Source organism: Hemicordylus capensis, chromosome 2 (genome assembly GCF_027244095.1).
Source record: "Hemicordylus capensis ecotype Gifberg chromosome 2, rHemCap1.1.pri, whole genome shotgun sequence".
Taxonomy (NCBI): domain Eukaryota; kingdom Metazoa; phylum Chordata; class Lepidosauria; order Squamata; family Cordylidae; genus Hemicordylus; species Hemicordylus capensis.
This window is the reverse complement of record NC_069658.1, coordinates 364,039,386-364,057,669: the sequence shown is the minus strand read 5'-3', so window position 1 is coordinate 364,057,669 and position 18,284 is coordinate 364,039,386. Positions and strand designations below refer to the sequence as shown.

At 44.9% G+C, this 18,284-nt stretch overlaps 1 long non-coding RNA gene across 1 annotated transcript; it reads right to left on the bottom strand.

Annotated features, from left to right (window-relative positions):
- Positions 1-1,456: 1,456 nt before the first annotated feature.
- LOC128342748 (uncharacterized) lies at positions 1,457-17,744 on the bottom strand. The gene is made up of 3 exons (XR_008315147.1): positions 17,562-17,744; positions 15,505-15,555; positions 1,457-2,436 (listed from the first exon to the last, which is right to left on the bottom strand). It is a non-coding gene; the product is annotated as an uncharacterized LOC128342748 (long non-coding RNA).
- Between the last annotated feature and the right edge of the window lie 540 nt (positions 17,745-18,284).

Sequence of the window (18,284 nt, the reverse complement as noted above, 5' to 3'; positions counted from 1 at the left end):
GACAACTTCCTCCTCCCCGGAGTTTCTGCAACTTGCAAAAGGTAAAGTCAACCCTTTACTCTTGAAGTCAACATAATCTATTACTATCATAATCCCAGCACAGGTAAGGTGGGGTAGCACTTAGCAATAGCAATAGCACTTACATTTATATACCGCTCTATAGCCGGAGCTCTCTAAGCGGTTTACAATGATTTAGCATATTGCCCCCAACATTCTGGGTACTCATTTTACCGACCTCGGAAGGATGGAAGGCAGAGTCAACCTTGGGTAGAGTCTATAGTCTCACCAAAAAGTCCACTTACTCTCACCTCCAAATTTAGTTCTTGTGACAGCTTTGTAGAGTAGAAGTAGAAATGAAAGTGAGATGATGGGAAATCATTGTAGTTATTACCACTGTTATTAGCACTTGTTATTACCACTGATAACTGAAACATTAAGTGGCTTTCTCCCTTATTGTTAGGTAATAATGTTGGCATATAATCATCAGCAAAGGCTGCAGTCTGCATTCTCTTACTCAAGTAACATCACAGAGCGGATGTCGCAGGATCTTTTCGCTTGTGTCACCCACCCTCAGGAATGCCCACCTGAAAAGACTCAGGATCTATTCCTTCCTTGTACACTTTCTTTCTTCTTTTTCCCTAGGTGGTTTCTGCTTCCTGTTAAATTTCTGTTTTGTTTTTAATTATATGACTGACTTTGATTCTCTGTTTTAAACGCAATGTTTTTGGTTTTTGTTTTGTAGTTTTATCCTTTCTACGTACATTCCTTTGAGTCCTTTGAGTTGGAGAGACACAAACGTTTATATATACATATACACACACATTAGTATATAAACAGTGGCTGACATGATGAGGAAAAATACTCAAAATAGTCCCACTGAAATTAAAAGGACAAACTAGGCAATTCTTTTAATTTATATTTATTTATTTACAGTATTGTTTGAGAGGTGAACAAGCAAACCTAAGCCCTGTCTTTTGCTCCTATTTCTTCTATTTGATACAGAAAACATTCCTCCCCAGCTTCTGCCTATTGCTTTGCTGAGTCAGCACCTCTGCCCTATGCCTACAGTGAATCCCCTACCCCTTTATTTTATTTGCATCTCTTATAATTCCTTCTTCATCTTTATATCCTTGTGAATTGTTTATTGCTACTTAGCTATTTATCATTTCAACAGCACAGTCAGAAGATCATAAAACACTTGCCAAACGTCAGTCAGGAGAGCATTTCAAACAATCAGCTAGCTGACCATAAACATATAACGGGGCCTCATTATGTTGACAGTAGACAACATTTCATTTCACACAAGCAGATCAAGCAGAACTTGCCATATTCACAAATACAGCCACCTTGAAGAATATCATGTAGGGAAGCAGAGGTGCACTTACTTAATTTTGGAGCCTAGACATAAAGGCCTTTGGAGCCCACCCACCCACCGCCCTGGTTTTAATTGGTTTTATTCTGTTTCTATAGTTTGGATTTTAATTATTAACTGGTTTTAATTGTTTTTATTTTGTTGCAAACTGCCCTGAGCCATTGTTGGAAGGGCGGTACATAAATATAAATAAATAAATAAATAAATAAATAAATAAATAAATAAATAAATCAGGTATATTTATGTAAATATGCATTAACAGAAACATTTCAACATGCAACTTAACATATTTCCATCCCACATATTTCTTTCCCCACTCCCCCCCACAGTCTCTAAAGCACCCGGCACAGTCATAATCACACTTGGCTGCCCAGTGCAGGCCAGCAGTGACCACACCACCCAGGACAGACTAAGGAGGATTGTGGGGTCCCCACAGGTAAGAGCACCACTGTGGGGAACCATGTACCAGAAAGTTGTGTTTGCCGCTTAAATCTGTTGCAGAGGACAAGAGCATTTCCAGCTGAGAATTGACAAGCAGAAGAAGAGTGCATGGATTCTCCTTGCAGCCCCTCTCTCCTAGCCAGCATTTCCCATTTTCCCCTCAGCACACAACTGATTCTACCTTACAAATTTCTCCAACCCCTATATTACCATTAGCAGGCATACAGAGAGTTGTGGGAAACACACAGTTCCCTGTGAGGTATTTCTGCCCTTATACGATGAGGTAACTTCCACAATGCATGAGATAACGATCAATGATGCTGAGCTTCTCCTGGAACAGCTGAAAAAAAAGTTGCCTCTTTGCTTTCTTTTCTCCTCCAAACTCTGAACTTCAGGAAATCAGCTGGCTGGCTGCACATGGTTGGAGGACAATCATGTTTTCCCCGTCAAACCATTTCCTGCTAGGTTCTGTGGATGTCAAAAGCCAGCAAGAGGCTAAACAATTTGTTCCCTTTGTCCAATGACCTTGAATCATGCTCACCGTCAGTTCCATTTCTCTATAGATGGTCATATCAGGTTGTATACAGGCAGGGCAGTCTGATGAAACCTTGTGATAATAATTTCTGGAAAACATCAAAAGAAAAAAGCCCTGACTGGAATGGATCAGAGGGAACTACCTGAGCCTCTTGCCTCTCCTGAAAGAAAATGCACTTCATTATCTGAAAATGTTAGAAATTATTATCTTGGTATTTAAGCCTACAAAGCCATCTTCCGAATTGCTGGAAAAATCAAATGACACTTACTTGCCAGGTAGCTCAAAGGAAAATAACTTGGCTGTTCAGAACAGCTTCTGCTATTCATTGACTTCCAGTATCCAGAGCTTTCAGACTATTTTTTGTGGCGGGGTAATTTCCTTCCTTTACCTGAATGCTCCAGGGATAATGTTCTCAATTTATATCCAGTCCCAAGCGGGCTGCCCATTGTTGAGTCCAAAAACCCAGTGTGCATTAGTGACTTAAGCTAGGCAATATCTACAGCTGAACAAATGACAATTCCCCATTACAACAAGCTGCAGTACTCACATGTATTCATGCACAATTCTAAATACCCAGCCAGTAATAGTGCACCTCAATGGGGGGGGGTGGGGGGGGAGTCTAAAGCATATTATTCAAACAAATAATTTCATTTGAATAGACGTTAACACTATGCATCCGCATGCAATGCAATTCATATTATCAAGTTTCTTAAGATCTATGTAGACTACACATTAGTAATGTATATATTCACAGAAGCAGTCATATAGGCCTTCATGAATGCAGTATATTCTCTGGCTCAAAGCTTGCTCCATTGATCAACTTCTCTTGGTTCAACGGCATGCTGGCCTATCACACATTTAAACACAAATTCTAATGGGGGTTAAAAGAGCGGGGCCTGGGGCGGTCGCCCTGCTTGCCATGCCCTAAGAACAGCCCTGCAGATGAGCGATGCCAAAAAGTTTTGCATAATACATGCTTTGAAGGGAAGCCAACTTGTAGTCTTGTGTGGCATTTTGCAGAGCTCCCCCTTTCCTCATCTTGGGCTTAGAGGACTTCTGTTCCTCTCCAATACTGAAATTGATATGGAGGAAAAGCTGGCCCTTCATCTCCTGATGTAACCAACAGTTTATTTTACACTCCACACAGGAGAGGGGGTTTCCCATTGAATTGGATTGTCCACATTCGCCCTGTCAACATTTTTCCCCAGAAGATGGTGGCGAAAGAATGAACCCACTACACAGAGGCGTAACTAGGGAAAACGGCGCCCGGGGCAAGCACTGAAATGGCGCCCCCCCCCAACATACTACATTATACTTAGGTTTTTCCTCACAAGCGCCCGCTGCCGCCGCAAAGCCAGGCCACTGACTGGCCGCCAGGCGCCAGCAAAGCAATGGGGGGGGCACAGGCGGCGCAGAAGGGACCGCTCATGGGGGAGGGGGCACCGACGCGCCCCCTTGACTGCTGCAGCGCTGCTGCACTGAGCAGGAAACATTTGTATTAACAAAAATTAAAATATATATTTTTTTTGTCATGGCAGCGCCCCCCACGTGACCAGAAAAGATGGCGCCCGGGGCACGTGCCCCCCTGCCCCCCCTATAGTTACGCCTCTGCTACTGCATACACTTCCATTGTGCCTTTTTATGAAGTACGTTTTTCTCAGTATTGCATTTTCCCTCTGTAGCAGATAAAGAAATGCAGAGCAGCACAGCAACCAGGAGATGCTGATTCAGCAGTTGTTTTGTTTTTGGTCCTGCTATCAATAGTGGGCAAGGAAGAACCAGTAAGGGAAACAGAAGAAAAGCATTATGGAGTTCTGACAAAATATTCATATTTTGCCCTCTTTGTGAATGGGTTGATCTACTCATAAAAAGTCCTACACAAGAGCAGTTGTCTTACCATATAGAGGACAAATCAGTTATCTTTTACAATATTATTGCTTCCCCTCCCCCTCCCCCCACATATGTTAAGTCATATCTGAATTCCTAGTGCTGTTCTGAATTCGGGGAACAATAAACGATTTCAACATGGAAAGAGGGGCTTTTGCAGGCTAACATTTTCACTGAACTGTAGCAGCACAGAGGAAGACTCGTCCATTTGCTACCCTGGCAGGCACCACTTGTGGGTGGGTATATGTGTATGCACTTTCAGGCAATCCCTCAAAACTTAGTCCTGACACTGAGAGAAACAAAAAGATTAGTTTGCCTGGGGAACTTAACATACAGCCCCCAAACAGGAGAGCCTATGTGCTATAGACAGAAAGGCTAGAGGAAGCAGAGTCAGGAACACAGGGGAAATAGGATAGCAAAGAACTGAGAAGCCACCAAGGAAGAAGCTTCAAAAACAGTGGGGCTGGAGGAAGAGGGATGAGTAGGCAGTGAGCTAAGAATCTGGGACCTGGGTGAAGGATTGAGGGAATGTGGGGCAGCAGATGAGGTATTCAGTTCAGCAAAGGAGAAGCCAAAGAAATAGGGAATGGGGAGTGGAATCTCACATGACCAAGGGTCTTGAGTAACCCTTATTTGTGAACATCCCTGTGCCTTCTGTGTTTCAGGAATGTGACAGTGGTCCTTACTTCTGAAACTATGGTTTTACAGTTCTAGCATACTGACAAGGTTCCTGTAATTTCTCTGTTGCCTCCAGCCCCCAGCCCCCTGAAGAAGGTCTTAATTGTTCACAAAGAAGCTCAGAAACTATAGTGGTGCTGAGCACATGTCAGATTCCAGACTCTCAAAGAACACAGGGGGACTGGTTATCAGAAATTGCCTAGAGATATCGCTCTCAGGCTCTAGACTGGCCTGTCTAGTTGGGCTATCAATTGAATCCTTCCTGAACAGGGATGATATAAAGGCTTCTTGTTTGGACTAAGGCTTTGCATCTGCATCTGGTTTTTCCTGGTCCTGAACCGTAGTGTTCTGTAATCCCTGCTTGTCTGCTGAGCTTTTGGCTTGTTTCCTGATCCTGGTTTGTCAGCTCTGCTTCAACCCCTGCATTGGCTTCCACTCCCACTTTATTTATTTATTTTAGTTTTATTTATTTATTTATTACATTTTTATATCCCGCTCTTCCTCCAAGGAGCCTAGAGCGGTGTACTACATACTTAGATTTCTCCTCACAACAACCCTGTGAAGTCGGTTAGGCTGAGAGAGAGAAGTGACTGGCCCAGAGTTACCCAGCAAGTCTCATGGCTGAATGGGGATTTGAACTCGGTTCTCCCCGGTCCTAGTCCAGCACTCTAACCACTACACCACACTGGCTCTCACAAAAAGAAACATTTTGCTTTCTGATCCTGCTTTGTCCACTTGGCTTTGACACCTGTTGTTCATTTCAACTCTCACTTTCCATGCTGATCCTGGTTAATCTACTCATCCTTCTTGATCCAGATTTCAGACTCTCCACTATCCAGCAGTGACTGCCTATGGCCCAGCACTGACAGCAATTCCCATTTACTTCCCCCCTTTTACCTTTCTAAAACACACTAAGTATGAGATGTATATGGTGGTAGGAGGCCTACTCCTTTTAGTGTGTATGCACAAGCACTCAGTGACTACTTTGGAAACACACATCATCCCTTTGACTTTTCCTTAAAGGTAGCCTATGAGTTTACAGCTGGTTTCAAATAAAACATTTAGCTTAACAATATGTCATTCTCTAAGACTACTAAATAGGCTGATGAAGAGAAAATTTGTTTGCCTGCTTAGTGTAGACACAAGAATAAATAAATTCAGACAGCAGTGGATTAAGGGTGTATTGATTGTTACTATAGTTAATTCCAAGTCAATTTTCAGACCACATAAAGGGGAGGAAAGTTATAACCTTTACATATACAATTTATAGGCAGTGTTCCACTGGGTTGTTGCATGGAATTGTGTTAGAGCTGACTGCAAAACGTTTGCCGGGTGTTTGCAAATTACATCATAAGGAATTGATTGAGCACATGAAAGCAACCCCATGTTCTTTGAGATTATGTGGAGCTTTAACCAATCCTACTCCCAGCTGGCTAATTTCAAAGTTGTACATTAGTCATTTTCTGAGGCTGTTCTCATGAGCAGCCAAGCTCAGGCTGAAGCAGCCAAACTGGGGCTTGGCTGCCCATGTGAACCACTGGGATCCGCATGGATCCCGGCAGTGCTGCGGTGCCAAACCCAGTGCCAAAGCCCGGCTCTTAGCCAAGGTTAAGGGCACAAGAGTGCCCTTAACCAAGCTCACAGGATCATGTGTCAGCCCAAACTGCTTGCAGCTCATGCTGACCAAGAGACGGATGCCTAGAATGCCTGTCCCCTGCAGCGCTGTCCTTAGGGCACGGCAAGACTGCCCCAGGGCCCACTCTTTTAACCCCCATTGGAATTAACCGGAAGGGGGCCCCACACTGGCTGATTTGCTGCGTGGCCCGCACCTCGCCAGGGCTCTCTAAGGACAGCCCTGCCTAGGGGAATCCCCCAGTGCACAGTGCTCAGTACACTGTGGGATACCCGGAGGCAGAGATAATGAGTCCCAGCCTCAGAGAGATCCACCCTGGTCCACACTTCACAGAGCAGCGGGGATCATGTGAGAGCATGGAGCACGTGGGAGCAAGGAGCACACCCCCACCAGTTGAAGAACACTTATCTGGGGAGAAGGCACATTTTGCAAAGCCTTTCCCCTACCCACCCACTTGGTAGGTCGTGTGAATGCCCCCTTTGTATCCATTCAAATCTGTTGAGCTACTCTTGGTTCAAAAAGTGGCCATAAACTACAGTGCGGTCTACTTCCCCTCCTCTACTCCTCCCTGTCTTGCTCCATCCATCCCTTTGTTAGAAATACTGCTTGCAATTTTGTTATTGATAAGACACAAAAGGTATAATGTTTTTGTATATTGTTATTGATAAGACATTAGAAGTATAATGACCAGCAGGAATCAATAAAGAACACACTCCCCATTAGGGTTGTGCGCAGACAGATGTTCACAGTCCAGTCCGAATTCAGATCGTTCTGCAGGTCTGTGAATCGGATCGGTGCATGCGGTGACACAGCTCGAACCAGTTTGGCAGTTCAAGGGCCAGTGAGGGCAGCAGCAAGAGGCACCTTTAAAAGCAAATTAGCGGATCCTTTCCATGGTGCCACCGCTCCAGGCAGCTTCCAGGTGCAGCTTCCAGGTGCAGCTCCCACCAGCAGCCAACACAGTGGCAGGGTGGTGGCACAGCTCTGGCACTCACCTGGCCTCTGTGCATGCGCAGACCCGTGCATTCAGACCAAATTGGGACCAGACCGCGAACATCGGTCCGCACACACCCCTAATCCCCATCACTGCATCTCCATACTGGGAAAAGTTATATCTGTTGATTTCTGACTGTTATACAGATATTAATGTTATAAAGGCTGTCAAGGTGGTAACCCTGCCCTTCATTCCCTGCACTGACATAAATATTTAAACTGGAGGCAGAATAAATCTACACAAGTGTCCTCATGCGACCTCTGGCTCACATCCAATGACCTTAGGGATGGTGTTAGTACAACTATGGATCATGCGCGCGCACACACACACATTCAAATTGTTATATTGGCACTGTTACTTCTGGAGGAATGAAATGTCAAGCAAATGGGGATATCAGCATTCAAACAACTATTCAATCCATTATTTTGGATCCTTGGGCATTTCCTACAACAATAAACTGTGGGATGTTCAAAGTTCCAAGCACAATTTTACTTGCAGACAACATGTTGTAGCAAGCTTTTGGTATTCAAGATGCCTCTGAATACCAGTTGCAGGGAAGCAACAGCAGGAGAGAGGGCATGCGCTCACCTCTTGCCTGTGGGATTATCATCTGGTGGGCCACTTCTCATCTGGACTAGATAGGCCTTCAGCCTGATCCAGCAGGGCTGTTCTTATGTACTTCCTAGTACAATCTACGCATACCAAACATGACCTCACACAATTTTCACAGTTCTACTTGCTGATCAACTCTTGAATTCCAAGAAGAGCCCACCCCTTTTCATTACTACTTTTGTGGCAACTGTGAGAAAAGGTGGATTCTTCTAGGAATGCAAGAGCTGGCAGGTCGGTGGTGCTGAGAAAACCACATGAGATTCCTGCTTGGCATGCATACAGACAATCAGAGTGCAATAGGAAATAGCACAGAAGCTTGCTGCAGCGTGTGTGTGTGTGTGTGTGTGTGTGTGTGTGTGTGGTGAGTAAGATCACTCTTGGAACTTGCAAGCACTGAACATCCCAGTTTAATGCCATCTGGAAATGTCCTTAATGGGACCCAGTGGAAATCCACCTTGCAAAATGTAGCAATGATGTGGCTGAAATAACTGACGTCAATCAAAACACATTACACTATCAACCAAAGATTTATGATGATTCCTACTCAGATTTCAGGGTTGAGTCGCACGAAAATCTTGTCATAACTTGATTTAAATTGTAAAGAAAGCAGTATAGATGTGCATCTGATAAGTGCTAAGAGATGTATAGATGTGTGAAGGTAAATTTTAAAAACACAGCTCCGTGTGCAGTTTAGAGATTGTACCTTTTCATTAGCAGTACCACCATTAAGTATCTTGGTGACTGCCAGATGTAAGTTGCTATGTGCATCACCACATTTCCGTTTAGACAGAGTTATTTAAAATTTCTTTTGGAAAGAACCTGCTCCCATTTAGAACAATTAAATCAACTTTAAGGAAGGAGAACAAGTGGTGTAGAGAACTTACAGCACCCATTTTGACAATCCAGATCTTCTGTGTCGTCAAAGGAGACACTTCCTCTCAAGCCCCCATTTGTTGACACAAGGAAAAGGACTTTTATGTATGTATACAGCAGATCGGGTGTGGGAGAGAGCTGCTGGAATCTATTAGTTAAACAAATACGGAAACACGGGGGTTTGGGTTTTTTTTTTAAAAAGAGAGACAAGAAAAGTGCAGCTGTGGAGGCACAATTCACTCAGCTCACAGCAACAACACTGGAGGTCTTATCTAGGCTGGCCCATTTAGCATTATTTTGCTTCAGTGCCATGATAGTGTGTTTTCCCATATTATCTCATACAACAGAATTGAATATGGCAGAGTTTCTATCATCCCCTGACAAATAGGACAACTGAAATTTAGTTTTGTGCAATTATGTCACCCTCTGCTGGCTGCATCTGGAAGGAGAAAAATTGTCCCCTGTATCCTGATGAGCAATTTCATAGCAGAAGTGAATGTCAGGTTGCCATCACCAAAGTGGTTCATATGCAATGGAATCAGTGGGAGTGATGCAGATAAGTTGCAAGTGATATGAAGAGAAATACTACTCAAAGTAGTCTCATTGACTGACATGATGTGCAGCAATATGTCAGCTTTAAACGGTGTGCAAGGAGCCTCTAGCATCCCTATAGCGACAGGGATGTTGTTGCGCTGCTTGGTGGGACCAGAGGGGGACAATTTTCACTTCTATCTCTCCAAAAGCCCTTTCCATTCCACTTGTATAAATATGTTCCCGAGGGTCACACATCCCTCCTCCTCCATGTTCACTTGGATGCCCAATGGGCCATTAATGAAGGGGCACTAGAGGTTCCCTACAGCCCTGCAGCCCTTCTTCAGCTGACAAACTGCTGTACATCATGTTGGTCACTGAAATTAAAAGGTAGGCATTGCCTACCTGGTCCTTTTAATTCCAATGGGGTTATTTTCAGTAGTTTTCCTCATACTCTCAGCTTCCATCACTTCCCCTGGGACTTAGATACAACTAACGTTCTATGGATTACATCTATATCCTAGAGTAGGAAAAAAGGCAGTGAAGTATTGCAGCATCTTAGTGACTATGAGTGACTCCTATTACTAATATTTATATACCACTTTTCAACAAAGTGCTCAAAGTGGCTTAATATAGAAAAATAATAATAAACAAGATGCTTCCCTGTCCCGAAAGAGCTCACATTCTAAAAGGAAACATAAGGTACATACTAGCAACAAACACCGGAAGGATGCTGTGCTGGGTTTGAAAAGGGACATAGTTGCTCTCCCCCTGCTAAATATGAGAGAATCACTACTTTAAAAATGCACATCTTTGCTCAGTTAGCAGGGATATGCAAGGGACTAACTGCAAGGAATCTGGACAGAGGCTGGTTTCCAAGGAAGGCATCAATAACATAGGTGCATACAAAGAGGTAGGAGACAGCTACTTTAGAACATGTAAGAACAGCAGCACAAAACTAGACTTCTTCTAACCTCAGCTCCATTATGCTTTGCTTCCAACTCACTGGAAAGTCCAGGGCAGAAAAACATAGCTGTGGAACAACAACTTATCTGAGGACTGTTTCTGATTACTGGTCCATCTGAGCCTAGGATTCTTCAGGCCCCTAAAGAGATTGTACAAGTTCAACCACTCAGACAAGCCTTTGTTGCAGTAGTTAAATGGTTTCTTCCAGTTCTCTCACTCAACCTCTCTCAACCTGAGGCTTTCTCAAATGGCCTTTCATAGAGGCAGAACTCAACAGTAACATCAGTAACATCACCAGTGCACCATACTTGGGAATGCCAGAAGGGGAACAGTACTCGGGACTCTGAAAAGGGCTACTCTGTGCCCTGGAGATTTCCCAGACTAGGGTCTTTACTGTGGGAGGAAGTGGTTTAAGTTAGGACGGGAGTATATAAAGCATGTATAAGCATATAGAAGAGCATAAATAAGCACAAATCAAAGTAAATCAGGGCTGTTCCCATTGCTGCTTTTTATTACCATTGATTACATTTCATTGCTGTTTTTCAAACGTTTGTTTGTTCACACAGCCAGCAACCCCCTGCCCCAATCCATCGAGCCCATTTCTGGCCAATATGGCTGTAGAGGAGGCCCCCACCTACTGCTTCCAATTGGCACATTCACCTGTGCCCAGATAGTGAAGGGAATGGGGAGAGTACATATGTGAGTGCATGCATGATGGCTGTGGATTCCCACATCCATTGTAATTTTCTGTCTTTAAAACAAACAAACAACAACAACAACAACCCCACCCAATAACATTTTCCTGGTGTTCTTATGCAACAATAACTGCACATTAGATCAATGGGAAGCTCTAGCTACTGTAATGGAGCACTAACCCCAAACCATCTTCTGCAGTCTCACTGCAGGTAGGCCCAGAAGGTAGGAAGCTTCCCTACCCAGAGGGTAGGAAGCTTCCCTCTGGAATGGAAGTGTTTTCGATTCTTACTGTCACCTGGAGAATTAATAATAACTAGCTGACCTGGCACAGAGCATCTGCACCCCTAGTTCTCCCTGTTCCCCCCCCTTCAGCCCCATTTCATTCTCCGCCCCACCCCAGTTCGTTCCCCTCCCCTGTTTGTTCTCCCTCAGCAGCCAGGCTTCTCCTTCCTTCCTTCTACTTCTTCTCCTCCCCGTCCAACAGCTGGACGGCCTGGCCTCTAGTTCACTGCCACCACCATCATCGTCTTCTTCCCCTCCCACTTCTGCTGTCGTTTCCCTCGCCAGCCCCCACTGCTGTTCTCCCCCCACTTCTCCCACCCTCCCACCTGTTGCTGTTGCCGCCGTTTTCTTCCCGGCCAGCCACCCAACCTCTTCCCCCCACCTGCCGTCCGGCCTCTTCCCCCCACCCACCAGCCGTGCCACTGCTCACTGGCATTTTGTTTCCTGGCATGGTATTATGGTACTCCTGAATAACACAGGTATTGTGTTTCCTGTATGTCTGGAATCACATGCGTGCAGCAATGGGTTAACTTTTAATTCTGGATCCAGAGACATTACTTTGCATTTAACTCCAGTGGCAACACTTCAGTGGCAACACAATTTGACATTAACATTTCTTCGATTCTGTGGATTAACATCCCACAGCTAAAAACCTCACCAGAAATCCACATTGCAAGGGATTCAATCAGATTGCTGGGTTTGTGCAATTATTGAGTGTGAGCTAGCAGGAAGGAATGGCAAAAAGCTAAAAGGTGGTATGAATGCCAGAAACTGTTTTCCCATGAAACAATTACAAGAATGTTGTTCTAGCCTGTAGCATCTTTCCCCACGTGGAAAGATGCATTCCATGTGTTTCATGCACTCCACTAAATATGTTCCTCAATGTATATACATACATTATTAAAATGAATATCTACTCTGAGAGCCGCCGAGGGTGAGGGCACTTGGGGTAGCCACCACCACCTCCCATCCTCCTTCTCTGGGAGCTGCTGGAGGGGAGCTACCAGGGTGGGGGAGCTGTTGCTGCTGCCTTCCGTCCTCCTCTGGCTCCGTCTGCAGATCACAATGGAAGGCTTGCGAGATCTGCAGCTGGAACTGGAGGAGGAGAAGGCCCGGCCAGAGAGGGAGGAGGTGGCGGTGGCAGCCCAGCCAGGGAGAGAGGGAAATGGGGCAATGCTTCCCGGCTGGCAGTGCCAGGCAGTGGGTGGCAGTGCCGGGTGCAGTAGAGACTACGTGCCCACCAGAAATGCCTGTTTGGGGGCCTGGGAGTTGGTGCACATGTGCACCTTAGAGGGAACAGTGAGATGGACCCCTCCTGATGCCCTTAATGAGCGTTGGGGATCTTGTAGAGAAAGGCACTCTTTTAGGTAACCTGGAGCTAAGCCATTCAGGGCTTTAAAGGTAATAGCCAGCACTTTGTACTTTGTCCAGAAACATATCGGCAGCCAGTGCAACTGTTTGAGAACAGGCATAATGTGTTCTCTCCAGGATACCTCAGAGACCAATCTGGCTGCTGCATTTTGAACTAACTGAAGTTTCCGAACTAAGTCCAGAGGCAGCCCTGCATGGAGCACATTGCAATATTCCAACCTGGAGGTTACCAGCTGGTGCTGTTTTCATGTCATTCTCCTCAAGAAATGGGTGGAGTTGTCGAATCAATTGTAGCTGGTAAAAAGTGCCCCTGGCCACAGCCTCAGCCTGAGGCACAGGGTGATATCTGTGTCTAAGAGCACTCCTAAGCTACAAACCTGTTCTTTCTGGGGGAGTATAACCTCATCCAGTGTAACCTCATCCATTGTTGGGGATTGTATCTGTACCTGTCTTGTGGATACAATCCCCAAGAATGAGCACCTCTTGCTTGGATTCAGCTTCAGTTTATTATCACTCATCCAGACCATTACTGCCTGTAGGCAGGCATTTAAGGGGCTAATGCCATTTCCTGATATTGTTATGATCTGATTCATAGGAGGCCAGCCCAGCTTTCAAAATATAAAAGCATAATGCCATTCAATAAAATATTGTGAAATAAAGTAGCCATCCAAAAACTGTAGAAAGCAATGCCAGCAGACAAATCTACTTATGTCTAATTCAGAAATGCTTGTTTAAACCCAAGCATTTACTGTATTTCTGAATCATTCTAATACCAGGAGCCAGGAGGCTATTTTGTGTTGTAGTTTCATCTTTGAAGGACCTCTATCCAGAAGGCCTTCCACCTCACCAGAAAAAGATTTCATCACTCAGGCAGATGGAAATCAGAGCTTCAGTGCCCAAATCTTAAACAATGTTGTAGCTTTGTTTTAAGAACATAAGAACAGCCCTGATGGATCAGGCCCAAGGCCTATCTTGTCCAGCATACTGTTTTACAAAATGACCCACCAGATACCCCTATGAACCCCATAGGCAAGAGGCGAGGGCATGCCTTCTCTCTGTTACTCCCCTGTAACTGGGATTCAAGAGGCATCCTGCCTTTTAGTTTTCATTTATCCTGCCTTGAGACCCTTTTTGGCAAGAGGCATTGGCAGTATAAAAATGTGAATATAAATAAATACAGAGATGGGTGTGTGTGTGTGTGTGTGTGCAATGAGATATCACCCTTTTGTTTCCTTTTGTTTGTCCTCTACCTGTTAGCAATCAATGTCACTGGAGAAGTCCAAATTCCAGTGTCATGACTCAGTGAGGTCATTCACACAGTCAAAAACTGTGTTCTACCTGGGTTTGGGAACTGTGTGTACTCCCAATTTTTGATTGTGTGGAAACAAGGTTAGAGGAAAACCTGGGTAGAAGTGATTGTGTGGAAGCAAGGTAGGAGAAAAAGCTACCCAGGTTTTCCTCTAACCTTGCTTCCACACAATCACTTCTACCCGGGTTTTCCTCTAACCTTGCTTCCACACAATCAAAAATTGGGAGTACACACAGTTCCTAAACCCAGGTAGAACACAGTTTTCGATTGTGTGAATGACCTCAGTGTCATTTCCCTGCTTTCACTCACTGTACACCATATTCATAATTTATAAATCTCTGTCATGTCCTCCCACAATCATCTTTTTTCCAAGCAGAAGGGCCTCAACTTTTTCAGCCTATGTTCATAAAGAAGTGGGGGTGTGCACAGACCGACGTTTGTGGTTCAGTCCAAATTTGGACCCATCTGCTGGTCCATGAACCAGTTCAGCTTGTTAGTGGCTCAGCTCAAACCAGTTCGGTGCTTTGAGGCCCAGTGAGTGTGGTGCCGGGGACACAAAAAGAGGCATCTTTAAAAGTAAATCAGCAGGTCCTTACTGTGGTTGCCACTGCTCCAGGTAGCTTCCAGGTGTGGTGGGACTCCTCCCAGCAGTCAGTGTGGCAGCAGCGTGGCTTCAGCACTCACCTGGCCACCATGCATGCACAGAGTCCATTTGTGTGGTCAGCAACACCATGCTAACCACGCACCTGGACTCCGTGCATATGCGGAGCTGGAGCGAGTCCTGAAGTTGCGCCGCTGCCACACCAGCTGCTGGGGGCAGGGAGTGTCGCCGCACCTGGAAGCTGCCTGGAGTGGCAGCACCGCAGTACAGACCTGCTAATTTACTTTTAAAGGTGCCTCTTGCCACCCCCTTGGCGCCACCTTTACTGGCCCTCAAACCCCTTAACCAGTTTGAGCTGAGCTGCTGAATGTGCAGAACCAGTTTGCAGACCTGCAGACCGATCGGAATTCGGACCAGACCACGAACATCAGTCCACGCACATCCCTATAAAGAAGATGCTTCAGGCACATCAGTTTAGTTGCCTTTTTCTGTATTTTCTCCAGCTCTATGGTGTCCTGTTTGAAATTGCAGGGATAGGATTCAGAACCGCAAACAGTGGTTCAACAGATAGATGCACCACAGATTCACAAAAAAAAGTATTGTGATGCAGGTCCCCTCCTGGCCAACCAGCATTAGTAGACAGATTGTGCTAGGGAAGTGAGTATTTTGCAATACATTGAATACTTTTAGAGGTAAGGTAATTAATGCCATTAGTTTATTTACCTTATTAGCGAAGCTTGCTTCCAGTCTGCTTTCCAAGTTAGTTTTCTCTTCCTGTCCAAGACGTGGCAGGGAAATAGTGGTTAAAACACAGGAAAGCTATTTTTTTTTACTAAGAGTTACAACTTCTCAGTGTTCAAAGTTTTTCTTTCCTAGTACATTTTGGAACTGGGGTTGTTATCCTTTCTGCCTGCTGTGAGCCTCTCCTTTGGGACCTAAGTGAAGTTCTGGAAATGCCCTGACATACAATCTGCTGTTTCCTCTTTGATCCATCATGTTTGACTAACTCATAGGGAAGAAAATAATACTTTGACTGAAGTTCATCTTCCTGACCTTCCAGCAGAGCGATGCTTTGGCTGGGGTCAGTACATTCTCTTTTCCCAATCAGTTTTGTTTATTTGGTCACACTCACTGTTCACTCACAGGACACATCTAGAGGGACTGCCTGTTAGCTTTGGCACACTGTACACATGTTGCAGTCTTTGTGGTGACTGGTACACTCAGCTACCCTGAAATGAGGAAGTGATGAACACTCTCCACATTTTTCTAGCCATTAGACAGAAAATCGTGTAGATCAGCCAGTGCTTTGAAAACTGGTTGTCCTGATTTGATCATGTTCCTTGGTCTGAATGCAAATAAGGTCCCATTATAATTTAGTGGGCCCAAAGCATACCAGGTGGAAGCCAGCACTGGCTGACTAAGTGAGCCTGTCCTTGCATGGTAGAGTTTGTTTGTTTTTGTTTTTGTTTTGTGGGGTGGGGGGTGTTTACACCTAATGTGATTGACCTCTCTGTTTCAGGACTTGAGGGTCTATGCCTGCAGGATGGGATCCAGGCGTCCATTTCCTTATCTAAATAAAAATGTTCTGACCAATGAATGCCAGGGAAGCAGGGAACAAATGTGAGCACTCTAGTGCTTCTTAAAGCACCCTTTCAATTTTGGTCTGTTTTGTTCTGGAAAAATACACAGAAGATATTGATAGCACAGCATGACTTGAAAACTGTAGCTATACTGAATCTGTTGGGATTAAAGTTCTCATATATTAAACTGAAAGTTGGAGTGAGCACAAGGTGCAGGGAGGGAGGGGGCAGGCAGGGAGAGACAGAAAAAGTGCATTCCTTTTTAGCAATGGCTGGATTCTACCTTATAAACCTCATCTGAGCAATGATGCTCCACCCGGGGGTATAGGGTCCATTGGACAAGGGGGGGGGGCAATTGCACCCAGGCCCAGAGGGTCAAGGGGCCCCACAAGGCTCTACAGACCCATGACCAGGCCAGGTGTGACATTGCCCCCCAAAAAATGTTTCTCTCCCCACCCACCCCACCACCAGCTGCAAGACTCCCAATCACAGCCAGCAAGCTGTTTCTCTATTTTTCAGGCAGGAGTACAACAACTGCTGAGAAAGGAAATGGTTAAACCAGACCAGCAGCAGCCATCTTTGATTAGTCCTCCTTGAGTTGTGCTCCTCCCCTGCTCGGCAATTCAATGCAGAGTTGGTGAGAGAACAGGAAGGAAGCATGGCCACAAGGAGAACTGGACAGGAAAGTCAAACAAACAAACAACCCTTATCTGTTTTTTTCTGTGTATGTGATTTCTTCCCTCAGAAGCCAATGTGTGTTTTTCTTCTTCCCACATTCATGAACTCTGTGTGTGTGTGTGTGTGAGTGAGTGAGAGAGAGAGAGAGAGAGAGAGAGAGAGAGAGATCCCATCCCATCCCATCCCATCCCATCCCAACTGAAAGCCTCCCTTGGTGTGTCTCTTCCCTATCACCAAGCCCTTGTTTGTGCTTGTGTGAGGGATTTTTTAAAAAATGATTTAAAATGATTGAGTTCTTCCCAATAAGTCCTGACCCATGTGATCTTCCCCTCAGAAGTTGCAATGAATTGTTTTCCTCTCCATGGAAAGGAAAGCAGAAAGTAAGAGAGCGATTGGGGTGGATTTTATTGGCTGGTCTGTCGTGGTAGTTGTTAAATATATATTCAATTGTTTTTTCAACCAAACAAGTTCTCAGAATTGTATACATAGCAGATATATATATAGACTTTAAAATTTTCTAACCCCTCAGAAGTATGCATTGAGTTAGTTAGTTTCAATGCTTCTCATTTCCTATGTCTGGAAGCTTAGAGCTATCTCTGACCATGGCTGATTTTGTTGTCTTTGGTGTACATATTCTGCCAGCCCTCAAAAGTCAAGTCCTTTCTTATTTCTCCTCATGTTGTATCCAGAGTCCTTGGAGCAGCTTTGATAAGTGTGTGTGTGTGTGTGTGTGTGTGTGTGTGTGAGAGAGAGAGAGAGAGAGAGAGAGAGAGAGAGAGAGAGAGAGAGCGCAAAAATGGGCAAATAGGGAGAGGAACATTGCTAGGGTTGTATGTATGCATATATCCAGGGGTGTAACTATAATAGGGCAAGGGGAGACAGTTGTCTGGGGGCCCACTGCCTGGGGGGGGGGGCCCAGAGGCAAGTCACATGACTGACTCTCCCAGCCACACACTCGCCTGGGCTTCCTTCAGTTATATTCATCCTCTGAAATTGATGTGAGTGTTAAGACCTGGAGCTACCAGAACAGCATGTCTTTCTCTAGTACCATTAAATGACTTGCATCATCCACAATTTACAAAACCTTAAAAAAATAAGTTAGGATGATGTTCTATTGTGGCACATAGGATAGATATAGATATAGATATAGACATATAAATTTTACTATGCTTTTGGTTACCACTACTCAGCCTCATTTTAGATTTCTTTACTTCATGAGCTGAGCTTCAGTGAGGCGGGGGCATT